Source organism: Monodon monoceros, unplaced genomic scaffold (genome assembly GCF_005190385.1).
Source record: "Monodon monoceros isolate NGI ecotype Baffin Bay Population unplaced genomic scaffold, NGI_Narwhal_1 Super_Scaffold_8, whole genome shotgun sequence".
Classification (NCBI taxonomy): domain Eukaryota; kingdom Metazoa; phylum Chordata; class Mammalia; order Artiodactyla; family Monodontidae; genus Monodon; species Monodon monoceros.
Genome location: NW_021703785.1, coordinates 41,710,394 through 41,722,818, shown reverse-complemented (window position 1 = coordinate 41,722,818; position 12,425 = coordinate 41,710,394). Strand labels below are relative to the sequence as shown.

Below are 12,425 nucleotides of genomic sequence, written 5' to 3'. Positions count from 1 at the left end.
AGATAAATATCCTATGATATCAATTATATGTGGAATTTAAAAAATAGTACAAATGAACTTATTTACAAAACTGAAATAGAGTCACAGACATAGAAAACAAACTTATGGTTACCAAGGGGGAAGGGGGGAATAAATTGGGAGATCGGGATTGACATATACACACTACTATATGTAAAATAGATAACTAAAAAGAACACACTAAGTGTGCGGGATAGTGTGGTCTTTGTGAGCTTCCACCATGGTGTACCGGGGCCAGGGCCAGAAGGTGCAGAAGGTGATGGTGCAGCCAATCAATCTTATCTTCAGATACTTGCAAAATAGATCTCGGATTCAGGTGTGGCTTTATGAGCAAGTGAATACGTGGATAGAGGGCTGTATCATTGGTTTTGATGAGTATATGAACCTCGTATTAGATGATGCAGAAGAGATTCATTCTAAAACAAAGTCAAGAAAACAACTGGGTTGGATCATGCTAAAAGGAGATAACATTACTCTGCTCCAAATTGTCTCCAACTAGAAATGATCAATGAAGTGAGAAATTGTTGAGAAGGCAAGTTTTTTTAGGTGTGCTTTTTAGAAGTGTAGTTCTAAAGCATTTATTCATATTGTTTTGCTCACCTTTATGTTATTACCAGATGACAATAAATGGTGTGGGATTGTTTTTTTTTTTTAAAAAAACAAAAAACAAACAAAAAAACCCCACACTGTATAGCACTGGGATCTCTACTCAATACTCTAATCAATACCTATATGGGAAAATAATCTAAAAAAGAGTGGATATAGGTATAAGTTTAACTGAGGGTTGATGTAAAGGCAGAAATCAGTGGTGACTTTTCTTTTTTTTTTAATTTGATGGATGATGTTACCATTTACTGAGATGAGGAAACAGCAAATGGGCGAAGTATCAAGATTTCTGTGAGAGTAAAGCAGGTGAGGACTTGTACCAAGTCTGACTCTAGACGGCAAACTTTCAAAATGTTTTACAGAGACAACAATCATAATAGCTATTCCAGTTTTCTCTCAGTTGAGCCTATTCCCCATATATCATATGAAATATACAGAAGGATATTTAGATGATTCTCTCTCTTTTCCTTCTACTTCATTCTGTTAAACATTTAGTGGTATACTCCGTTACAATTCAGCCGCAAGGTCTAGCCAATCTCATGATCTCTTACATTCTCTCACTTTCCTTTATTTAAGTCCAACATTGTGCCTTGCTGATTCTAAGTTGCCTATAATTTATGCATGAGATAAGTGAAATTGGATTCCTATAACATGCCAGGGATACTATTGATAAGGAAACAGCAGATACACTCTAAAACAATTAGTGGGATATTAAGGAAAGCTATTACGTAAAAATGCCAAGATACTTATCTTTGGGTTATAGCTATCCCTTTATACCAAATATTAGTTATCACATGGAGGATTTAAAAACTTCTGTCCCTCATGTTGAGTATGGATATTTCTAATACAACACACTTATAAACACACATAGCTATTTATTTATGTCATTCAGTGTGATACTACTCTGATACTCAGATAATGTACAGGTAGAAGAGTCTATAAATACTACAAAAATATTAAATTATTGCATGTTGTAAAGTACTGTGATGAAGATAAAGGTACTATGATATGATGATGTTGTAGCTGTTAATTCAACAAAAAGTTCAATTTATCTGATTATAATTTACTACTAAAGCTTTAGCACTCTTTGAAAACCCCCTTTGCTGACAATAACATTAATGCTGACATGGAGAGGACAAGAAGATGAGAAAGGCAATAGGAAAAAAAAGAAGAAAAAGAAAAGGGGATACAAGGGGTTAATTTTATATCTTTTTGACACTGAACTTTGGTGTGATGGATTAGGGTCCTCCAGAAAGTGTCAGGTTGTCCTCCCATTTCATGACTTTCCCCTTATCCCTTCACAAGATTCTTTCCATATCTCTCTTGGGTCTTTAAGATATTCAAACTTATTTATGTAGGATGTTACAAAGAGACATAGGTTGAAACCAGATTTGTAGTAGAATGTAGATGATTTTAATATTGCCTGCTAGGCTCACCACTTAGATTTGAGTCTGACCACGAGTGTAATTTAAGTGGAAGCCCAGCCTTTTGCTCTACCTATCAGTCCAGGACACTATTTTCCCCTAGCAATTATTTCTGGTTATATTAGTCTAATAAACAAGTTAATGGCTTCCTTGGAAAAATTTCTGCCTTTTTTTTTTCTCATGCATTTCTAAGCTTTTAATCTAAAACCAGACAAAGCTTTATTTCCCAGAACTTAGAATTTTATTTTATTTGAATACTGGAGTAGCAAAGTTGCCAATAATTAAGTCAAAGTTGCCAGTAATTAAGTCACCTTTAGCCAACTTGCGATGTTTCTTCCTCTTATCAAACTCATCACAACTATTTACTTATTTACTTTTTGTACTTATTTTAGGAAAATTTTAGAAACTCAACCATAAAGTTGGCATGTTGAACAGGAATTATACTTTTGATTTGCCACTTAAAAAAAATTGTTTGTTTTATTTACTATTTTTGGCTGCATTGGGTCTTCGTTGCTGTGCACGGGCTTTCTCCAGTTGCGGGGAGCAGAGGTTGCTCTTCATTGCAGTGCGCGGGCTTCTCATTGTGGTGGCTTCTCTTGTTGTGGAGCACAGGCTCTAGGCGTGAAGGCTTCAGCAGTTGTGGCATGCAGGCTCAGTAGTTGTGGCTCGTGTGCTCTAGAGTGCAGGGTCAGTAGTTGGTGGTGCACGGGCTTAGTTGCTCTGCGGCATGTGGGATCTTCCAGGACCAGGGCTCAAACCCGTGTCCCCTGCATTGGCAGGTGGATTCTTAATCACTGCACCACCAGGGAAGCCCCCTGCAACTTATTTTAAATGTAGGAAAATAACCTTAATTTTGTAAACTGTGGCACTTTATTTCCTAAGTTTTTCCTCTAGTATATTAAGGAAAAGTATATTTTTAAAATGTACAGGGGCTTCCCTGGTGGCGCAGTGGTTGAGAGTCCGCCTGCCAATGCAGGAGACACGGGTTCATGCTGCGGTCCAGGAAGATCCCACATGCCACGGAGAGGTTAGGTCCGTGAGCCATGGCCGCTGAGCCTGTGCGTCCAGAACCTGTGCTCCGCAACGGAAGAGGCCACAACAGTGAGAGAACCACGTACCGCAAAAAAAAAATGTACAGCATATTTGCAGAGCATAGTTCCATTTAGCTCTTTCATATTTCTTCCCTGATATCTGGTATCCACCATCTTATTTTTCCTCCACCTTCTCTCAGGCAGCTTATCCTGAGGTCAAACTCTTTCTTGCTATAAGAGAGTCAGCTCTTGAAATCAAAGAAACCAGATTCCATTGTTCTTGTAGTCTTTTTTGTATAAAATTTCTGTGCCTTCAAGGTAAATTCATCCACTTGTGACTCACTGTTTCTTAGTAATGCACCTTTTAACAAAATCCTTACCAAGTGAAGCCCATGCAGTTTTGGTAGTGACTGCCAGAAAGTTCTGGAGAGAGTAAAAATAGATCATGCCCTTCTCCAAAAGAAAGTAGTTGTGTAATTATAGGACCATGTTTCTATTTGTGAAATTTTTCTAAAAAATATTGTTCGACTATATATTTAAATAGGATGTAGCATCTAATACTATATATAAATTCTATATATTTTTCATTTCCATTTTTATATTCTTTGAAACACAAATAAATAGATTATGCTTTTGAAGACCTCTACTTTTATGTCGTGTTACTACTTTTTTTTTTTTTTTTTGTCGTGTTACTGTTTAAATGTCACTGGGTGTCTGTATAGTACCTAAAGGAAATGATCTGTTACCAGGAAGAAGACCAAAAATTGCCTTCAGAAATATCCCAAATCAGCCAAATAATGCAGCATTATTGCAGAAAGAGAGTAAAATGCTACTTCCATTTTTTAAAAAAATCTTCCAAATCTTAACTATTATTCATTGGCATCTCTGCTTAATAAATAATAAATCTTTTTAAAATCATTTGGCTCCATGTTGTTTGGAGACACTGTACAAACACATTTTTAAGCCTCATTTATTCTTTTTACAGTTCATAATTTTTACATTTGAATGCCAGTGATGTCTCCACTCTTCCCTCCTTTATGGGTTAAAGGTTTCTGCAAGTTTTAACTTCATTTTTTAAAAGAATTATCCAAACCTAGAAAGGGTCAAACAATTCACTCAATTTAATAACTACCTACCATGGATTACTATTAAAGAATTATACTTTATTTTTCATTAAAGATAAAAAGTCAAGAAATGTTGAAGCAAAAGAGAAAAGATTTTATATGTGAAAGACAAGGTTACTAGCAGCACTGGGTATTTATTATTCACGAGAGGTTAGTGGGTAAAGGAAAGATAGTGTGGCTATACTTAGCCTCAGCTAACCCTAGTGAGCCATGGGCTTAATGTTATCCCTGAATGTAAGAAGAGACCAGATAGCATACAGATTCATGGTTTTTGTTTTCAAACTAGATGATGCAACTGTTTTTGTTAGTCTTAAGACCGACAATCACTGCATATTCATTCTAGTAAGGCCTCCTCTTGCTCCTAGTTTCCACACTGGAGCATTATAAGGTTGATGACAGAGGATGGACTTAAATAATCTATGGTAAAATTGAACACCAAGAGTTAAAAAAAAAAACAAAACAGAAAAACAAAAACTAACCCAGGGCTTCCCTGGTGGCGCAGTGGTTGAGAGTCTACCTGCTGATGCAGGGGACATGGGTTCGTGCCCCGGTCCAGAAAGATCCCACATGCCATGGAGCGGCGAGGCCCGTGAGCCATGACCACTGAGCATGTGCGTCCAGAGCCTGTGCTCCACAACGGGAGAGGCCACAACAGTGAGAGGCCTGCATACCGCAAAAATCAAAACCAAAAACTGACCCAAATTCTTCAGTACTTAAATACAGAACTGAGAGCAAGAGGGAACTAATCAACTTCCTCTTCCATCTTGTAGGCATTCTGCTATGATTCTTGACGAATTAGTGTATGAAAACAAGGTTCATTTAATTTCTTGGGTGGATGAATCTTTCCCAGGTAGAAATTGCCCCAGTGTTGATCACAAGAAAAATAGATGTAACATAATGGATTCAGGGTCATATCCAAGAGTAGATTTGTTTTCATGATATGCATGTGATGATTATCTCTCATATGCTTTTTACAGTTGTTTTGTAGGTTGTCAACTTAAAGAAAGATGCACAACATAAGAGTTGTGAGTTTAAGCTTTATACAGAGTCTTACTGAAGTTTTCTGGAGAAGCCAGAAGCCAGTCTATATATGATTTTTGGATAGGGAATACATCCAGTCAAGCATACATCTTGGTAAAAGATTACAGCTAATCACAAATAACAGACATCTTAAGTTAATGATTTTAGTGCTTTCTTATGTATAGGAAGGTTCAAGAATCTGGAGTCATTGAAATTCTCCTGAGATGTGCTTCTAACAATCTAAGGGCTTGTTTTTCCAAAGCATAGAGCACCTCATCCTGTTGTTTATACTGATTCTTCTCAGGGTGAGCTGTCAGTGGACAACCTCAACGGGTTATGACTTAACTCTTGTGGAATTGTGTGGTGAGCAATGCTTTTTGTTCTTCTTTTTAACAAAGAAAAAGAAGAACTTTGGGATCATTTTATGAGGCCTACCCAGCACTGATGGAAAATTAGCCTCATTTTTGGGCTCAATTTGAAGTTCAAGAATTCATGTAAAACTTTTATTACTGTAAGAAGTACTTGCTGATCCTACCCAGAAATCTTAAATAGCATCTATATTTAAAATTATAACAGTAATGATTATTTTATATTTACACAGTAATGTGGCATAGAATATATAAAATACCTCTGTGTTATCATTTTCTAAAGTCTATGTTACATAAAGATGAATATTTCTTTATGACTTTTCTGTTAACTATTATAAACCTGTGTGAAAAAACAAGCATTATTATTCTGATAGGGAAAATAAGGCATAGAAAAATGATAATTGACTTGCCTCTGATTACACAGACTAATAACTCATCTGGTTCTGACTCTGGGTACTGCTCTGATTTCATGATCTTAACTAATACTCTAAGACCTCCAAGGCAGGTGGTCATCATTTTATTATTCATTGTTTGGTAATCTTCTAATTAATGTGTTGACTTGCATGCTTATTCAAATGCTGGGAGGAAGATAGTTTCCATTCTTCATCTTTTCCTCTAATGAATCTTTTCCACCTGGTGCTTTTTGCTCTTGACAGAATCCTCAGCTTTCTTAAAGAATTGGTGTCTTTTTTGCTTGGGATGTGGGGGGAGGGCAATTACCAAGTGCCCTCTAGGAATTAGTCTTAGTGTGAACATGGTGGCAGAGGTTGATGACAGATGAAGATGTTATCAGCAGAACAAAGCAAAACAAATAAGACCAAACTCTTTTCTTCATTTAAGGTGTTTAAATTGTTATGAGAAAAAAAAAGAAATTTCCTCCCTGTAAATCTGAAAGAATTAATTGAAAAATTTTCATAATGATGGACAAGGACTGTTATACTCTTATTTCTTACATAAGTTTGGCTACTTGCCCTCTGTTGATTTTCTAAGGTACTCACTTTTTGAACTGTTTGCAGGGAGAGATCTCACTAACACATGCTGGACAAACCAGTTTTTAGCTTATTTGGTATCTAGAGCATTAAAATGTGACATCTGGAAATTATGATGTTGGGAGCCAGTGGAAGCTAAGTGTTTTTCTTTTTCAGTTCATTGTTCTGTTATGTGTGGTTAAAATCTGTCTTTATTTCTAGACTTTAGATTGGTTGAGAGTCAATGGGCAGTAGATTTTCAAGTTTCTCATTGATATGATTTCTCATACAATAGATGTTCTAATGCTCGGTCAATGAACTATTATGCCTTAAGAAATAGTTCATGTTTCTCATATTTATTAGAAATTAACCTATTACTTAAGCTCTAGTAAAACTACCAACTACTTCAAAATTTGAAACTTTAAGTTATCAACTTTATTTAGCGTTAAATTTGGAAAATTGTTGCTGTGTTACTTTCACAATAGATTTATTTTAGTGTTTGAAAATAACAGTGATTATTTAAATCTTGTCTTTTTAGAGATAATAAATCTCAAAGATATTAATAGTCTTCTCAAAGTTAAATAGTTGATATCAGAGCCAGACCTAGGGCTTAGTATATCTAATTATACAGGAATTGTCTCCTCAAATACGTTGCATACAGGGTGGTTTTTGGGTTGTTTTTTTTTGTTTTTTTTTGGTACACGCATAAGGAAGAGTTGTTTCCAATACTCTCTGAATGTCCTTAGGGCAGGGACTGTGTCTTGTTAAATTCTGTATACCCAATGCACAAACTTGTGCTTGTCATATAATAGATGATTACTTAATATTTAGTAAAGCCCTCTTGACACTGTTGAATGTTATTACTAAAATATGTTTTTTAGATTGGCAGTTTCTTATAAAGTTTAGTATGTACCTTCTGTATGATTCAGCAATTCCTCTCTTAGTATTTATCAAAAGAAAAAAAAAAGGAATAAGAGGTCCACAGAAAGCTTGTACATAAACATTCTTCATAGCTTTAATCATAATAGCTCCAAACTGAAAATAACCCAAATGTTTATCAACAGATGAACGGATAAACAAATTGTACATTCATATATTCTATATCTTCATTAAAGCAGATGTTTCATGTTGTATACACTTGCTAAAACTCATTGAACTGTATATTAAAAAAAGAGGCATTTTATTATATGCATATTGAATTTCAATAGAGATGAAATAAAAATTATAAATGTAATTTTCTATATCTTATTTTAACAAGTGTAAAATTCTATGGAGTAGTTGATATCAGTATATTAATATCTTCTATTTATATCATAATCTGCAGTTAAATGTGTGAAATCTGTTAACCCAGGCTGGTGAAGACAAGATCTTTTGGAAATATTCTTTCCAATAAGCTTACTTACACCTAATAAGCACATTATCTGATACATATAAATGAGAAATCAGTATAATGTTTATTTTAAAATATTACTCATTGAATCATATACATGGCATTGCTTCTAGTGTGTTCTTGCTTTGATGACTTGCTTAGTTGTTAAATATAGGTAAAGATAGTCACTTTTTCCTTATTTGGGAGATTATTATCTAAAACTTCAAAGCTTCATATTCCTATATTTTTTAAAGCGGACTCGTTGTCTATGTCATGTGTAGTGCCCCAAATTTCCCTACATAGTGAATACAACATTTTCACTTGGATAATGTTAATCTTTCAGGTTTGGAAAGCAAGGAACAAATTACTGTTTTATATATATATATATATATATATATATATATATTTGCTTTTAATAACTGGCAATCTCTCACACAGTTTAATATGTGTGAGACATTGCCAGTTATTAAAAGCAAAATTCAGTATGTATTTATCAGTTATATTTAACAGAGCACATAAACTAGGAATTGACAACCTTGGTGAGAAACAATAACCCACTTAGAGAATTTATGTTGATAAAAAATACCTCAACAGACAAAGCATGAGAGGACACAATTTTTCTTTTTAATGTGAATTTTAAAGGTTAATTACATTGTTTGTCTTAGTAAATATTCAAGACTTTATTACTCATAAATACAACCCTTTTAAGAATAAAGTTCATTCTTACTTCCTGTCTCTGTCATCTTATCTCTGGGTAATAAGCTTTAAAACTTGGTCACCTGCTTTGTAAACTAATGTTTTATTTTAATTGTTAAAAAAACCAAAAAATGCCATTTCGGATTTAAAGTCTATCCTTTCCAAAAAAACCATGAAATTACCATGAAGGGGGAGAAAGAAGAAGAAGAAGAAAGAGAAGGACAAGGAGAAGAAGGAGAAAGAGAAAAAAAGGAAGAAAGCTTTGAATTTTTCTGAAATTCATCAGGTTGGCAGGGCCTGAAAGCAGATTCAGGACATTACCTGTAATATATAGAGCGGATTAAGCAATTTTCCTCAGTAATGCTTGGCTTCACCTCCTGTGTGCGAACGGATTTTTTCTAGAAGCAAGGCCAATTGAAATCTTCAAACCAGCAGAGTTTCTCTTTTTCTCTATTTCAATTCCTTCCGCTCCTGAGAGCCTGTGATATGCCCAGTGCTGTGAGAGACCTCAGTGTACAACAGTGAACAAGACATGATTTCTAACCTCAGGCCACTAAAGAACTCACAACGTCTGTTGGAAAAAGGATACAAATACATCATCAGTGTGATAAAAATGATATGAACATGAACAGAGTTAGTTGTGAGCACAAAGGTGGAAATATTTCATTTGAGGAAGACATGATAGAGCCTTGAAAAGATGAGAAGGTATTCACCTGGCTGGTTCAATCCATTCACTTAATTATTCAACAGAAAATGCTGCACCTCTACTCTGCAATGGCTCCTGTATTTGGCACTGGGCTTGCAGGGTTGATCAAAGACCAGCATCATTCCTTACTCCCAGGTTTACAGTCACACAAATAAGTACATTTGCACACTGTGGAAGATACTATGTGTGAAAGGTTCAGGGTGTAATGAGAGTATATAGGGGACTCTTTTGGAGGAACCTGGCAAGAGCATGTCAGGAAAGACTCTCTGAGGAAGTGAGTTTGGGGCTGGGATCCAAAGATAATTTGGAGTTAATTTAGGCATTGGCAGGGAATGGGGAAGAGTGCACTAGGCACAAAGGCTATGGCAGGTGGGTGCATGGCTTATTCATGCAGTGGGAACAATGTGGTGTGGCTGGTGAACAGATTGCAGAGGAGAGGAATGTGAGAGGCCAGAGATGGCTTTAGAGAGTAGATCACCAAAAACCCTATGAACTAGTTAAAGATGTTGCACATTTTCTCAAGAGATTCAAACAGAAGAAATACCTGGACAGATTGCTTTAAAAAATGCTTTTGCTGCAGTTTGAAGAAGCCCCTGTCAGGAAGCTATGGCATTGCATCCACACGAGAGACTTGAACTAGGTAAAGAGAGAGAGAAGTGAGGAACAGATAGATTTAAAATTATGAAGTAAAATAAACAACATTTAGTAATGGATTGGCTATGGAGAAAGAGGAGAGAGCCAAGGATGACCCATGAGGTTCTGGCTTGAAGAACTGGATGGACCAGGGCACTGTTCAATAGGGAACAGTGGAAGGAGAACAGATGGGGAGACGCTCAGGGGTTTGGCTTTGAACTGGCTGTTTAGGGTATCTCTGGAACATGCAAGTGAGGACAATGTGAACTGGATATATCAACCTGGGCCTAAGAGTCCTGGACTACTGTTTTATATGTAAAAGTCACAAAAATATGTCTGGTAACTGAAGACCATGGGATGAGTGGAACTGCACAAGGAGAGTATAGAGTGAAAAGAGGAAAGGACAGAAGAATGTGCCTGGAAGGGGATTTGACATCTAAGGATTGTGTTGAGAAAACTGAGTCAGCAAAGAAGAAAGAGAAGGAGCAGCCAGAAAAATAAGGGACACGCGATATCATAGAAGGAGAGTGTTTATACAAAGAATGGTCAAATGGGTTTAGTATTGGTGCCACTCATGTAAGATCAGGGCTAAAGATGCCCACTGATTTAAGTCACTTAGAAGTCACAGGTAACCCCATGGAGAATTGTCACAGTAGGGTCATGGGGTTGCAAGCTAGATAGGAGTGGATTGAATACTGAAAGGAGATTCAGAAAATTCGCAAAGTAAGTGTTAACTAATCTTTAAAAGGATTTGGGTGGGAAGGAATTAGTGTAAATATGGAGTAAAAGAGAGCTTTTACTAAAATTTTAAGGTGCTTTATAGTTTATGAAATAGGTTCACACATTTCTTCTACTCCTATAATCTGTCCACTTACTTCTGGCATTTTGGTATCTTCTTTCTGTTCCTTTCAATTCATACCTTTACTTGTAATACCTAAATGCAACCTTGCCATTGTGTTTACCTAAGACTCCATCCCTCCATTTCAGCTTAAATGTTCTATTTTACTTGGTTGCAGCACTTGTGTGTATCTTGTACCTTTGAATATCAATTCGCGGTTTGACCTACTTTTGGCTTCTGTTTTTCATGCCTTGGTTGACTGAACCCATCAACCATGCCTAGTGCCCCTCCAGGTTTTCCTGGGTCTTTTGTTCTTTGGCACAGTAGCCATGCCAGCTGAGACACTGAAGTGCATGAATAGACTGTCCCTAATGCTTGACATTCCACAATAAGCATTTAATAACTTTAGGTAAACGATTGTTCTCTTCCAAAAAAGTCAAGTATCTCCACAAATGGTAATATATTAAGCTAATCGAGAATCATCACCTTAAACCACTTTATTTCCCCCTTTTAAATGAATGCTAGCCAACCGTACCTTCCTATAGGTGTTGAGATGCAGAAATAGAATTTTTATCAAGAGAGAAGTTGGAGAGGGTTCAGAGATTTGACTCTGTCACTTCTCTGATACCTCAATATCCTTATTGGTAAATGAAGGAAATAATTATTGTGTATGCTTTTAAGAAGACTGAGATAAAATTAAACCATAATTAATTAATGATTAATAATTATTATCTGAAAGTTGAATGGAATTTGATATTTTTTATTGGGTATGGTGATTTATGTCATATTGATGTTATGTTTTCTTTGCTTCCAAAGCTTCTAAATGGGGCTTCCCTGGTGGCACAGTGGTTGAGAGTCTGCCTGCTGATGCAGGGGACGTGGGTTCATGCCCCAGTCCGGGAAGATCCCACATTCTGCAGAGCAGCTACGCCCGTGAGCCATGGCCGCTGAGCCTGCGCATCCGGAGCCTGTGCTCCGCAATGGGAGAGGCCAAAACAGTGAGAGGCCCATGTACCTCAAAAACAAAAAACAAAAAACAACAACAAAAAAAAACAAAGCTTCTAAATGGACATTGCAGTCTATTTTGCCAATGTCTTTACCAGTCAGTGTATCTTGCCATATTATGCCATAAGTGGCATATAAATGGCATAAGCTGAATATAAGACTTTTCCTGAAAGTGTTAGGTCATGTGACAAAATTTCTTGGTAAGTTAAATAGAAAGAGATACTTGTTCCTCCTCAGACCCATGTAATATTGTTCTGACTTTTATAATAATCCATGAAAATAACGTTACTTAAAACAGATGCATTATAATGTACTCTCAAAATGACCGTTTGAGATTAATATGATTTTATAAATGAGTAAATGAAGACTCAATTTCATTATATAATTTGCATGAAATCACCCTACAAGTAAGTAGCAAAGTCAGAAATAAAACCTAGGTTTCCCTAATTCAATTTCTCTGCTCTTTGGAATGTTTTCTCACATGGCCAAGTAGAGTGGAGCCATATGCATACATCAATCACTTTGAATTTGTGGGGTGCTCCTAAACCAGTGCTGGGGAAAATGTGCTCAGTTCTCATGTAAGTGTTCAGAGACCAGCTTAAAATTGTTCGTTAACTTC

General features: G+C 36.1%; 1 pseudogene; it reads left to right on the top strand.

Annotated features, from left to right (window-relative positions):
- Positions 1 to 238: 238 nt before the first annotated feature.
- Positions 239 to 517, top strand: LOC114887945 (annotated as a pseudogene).
- Positions 518 to 12,425: the final 11,908 nt, after the last annotated feature.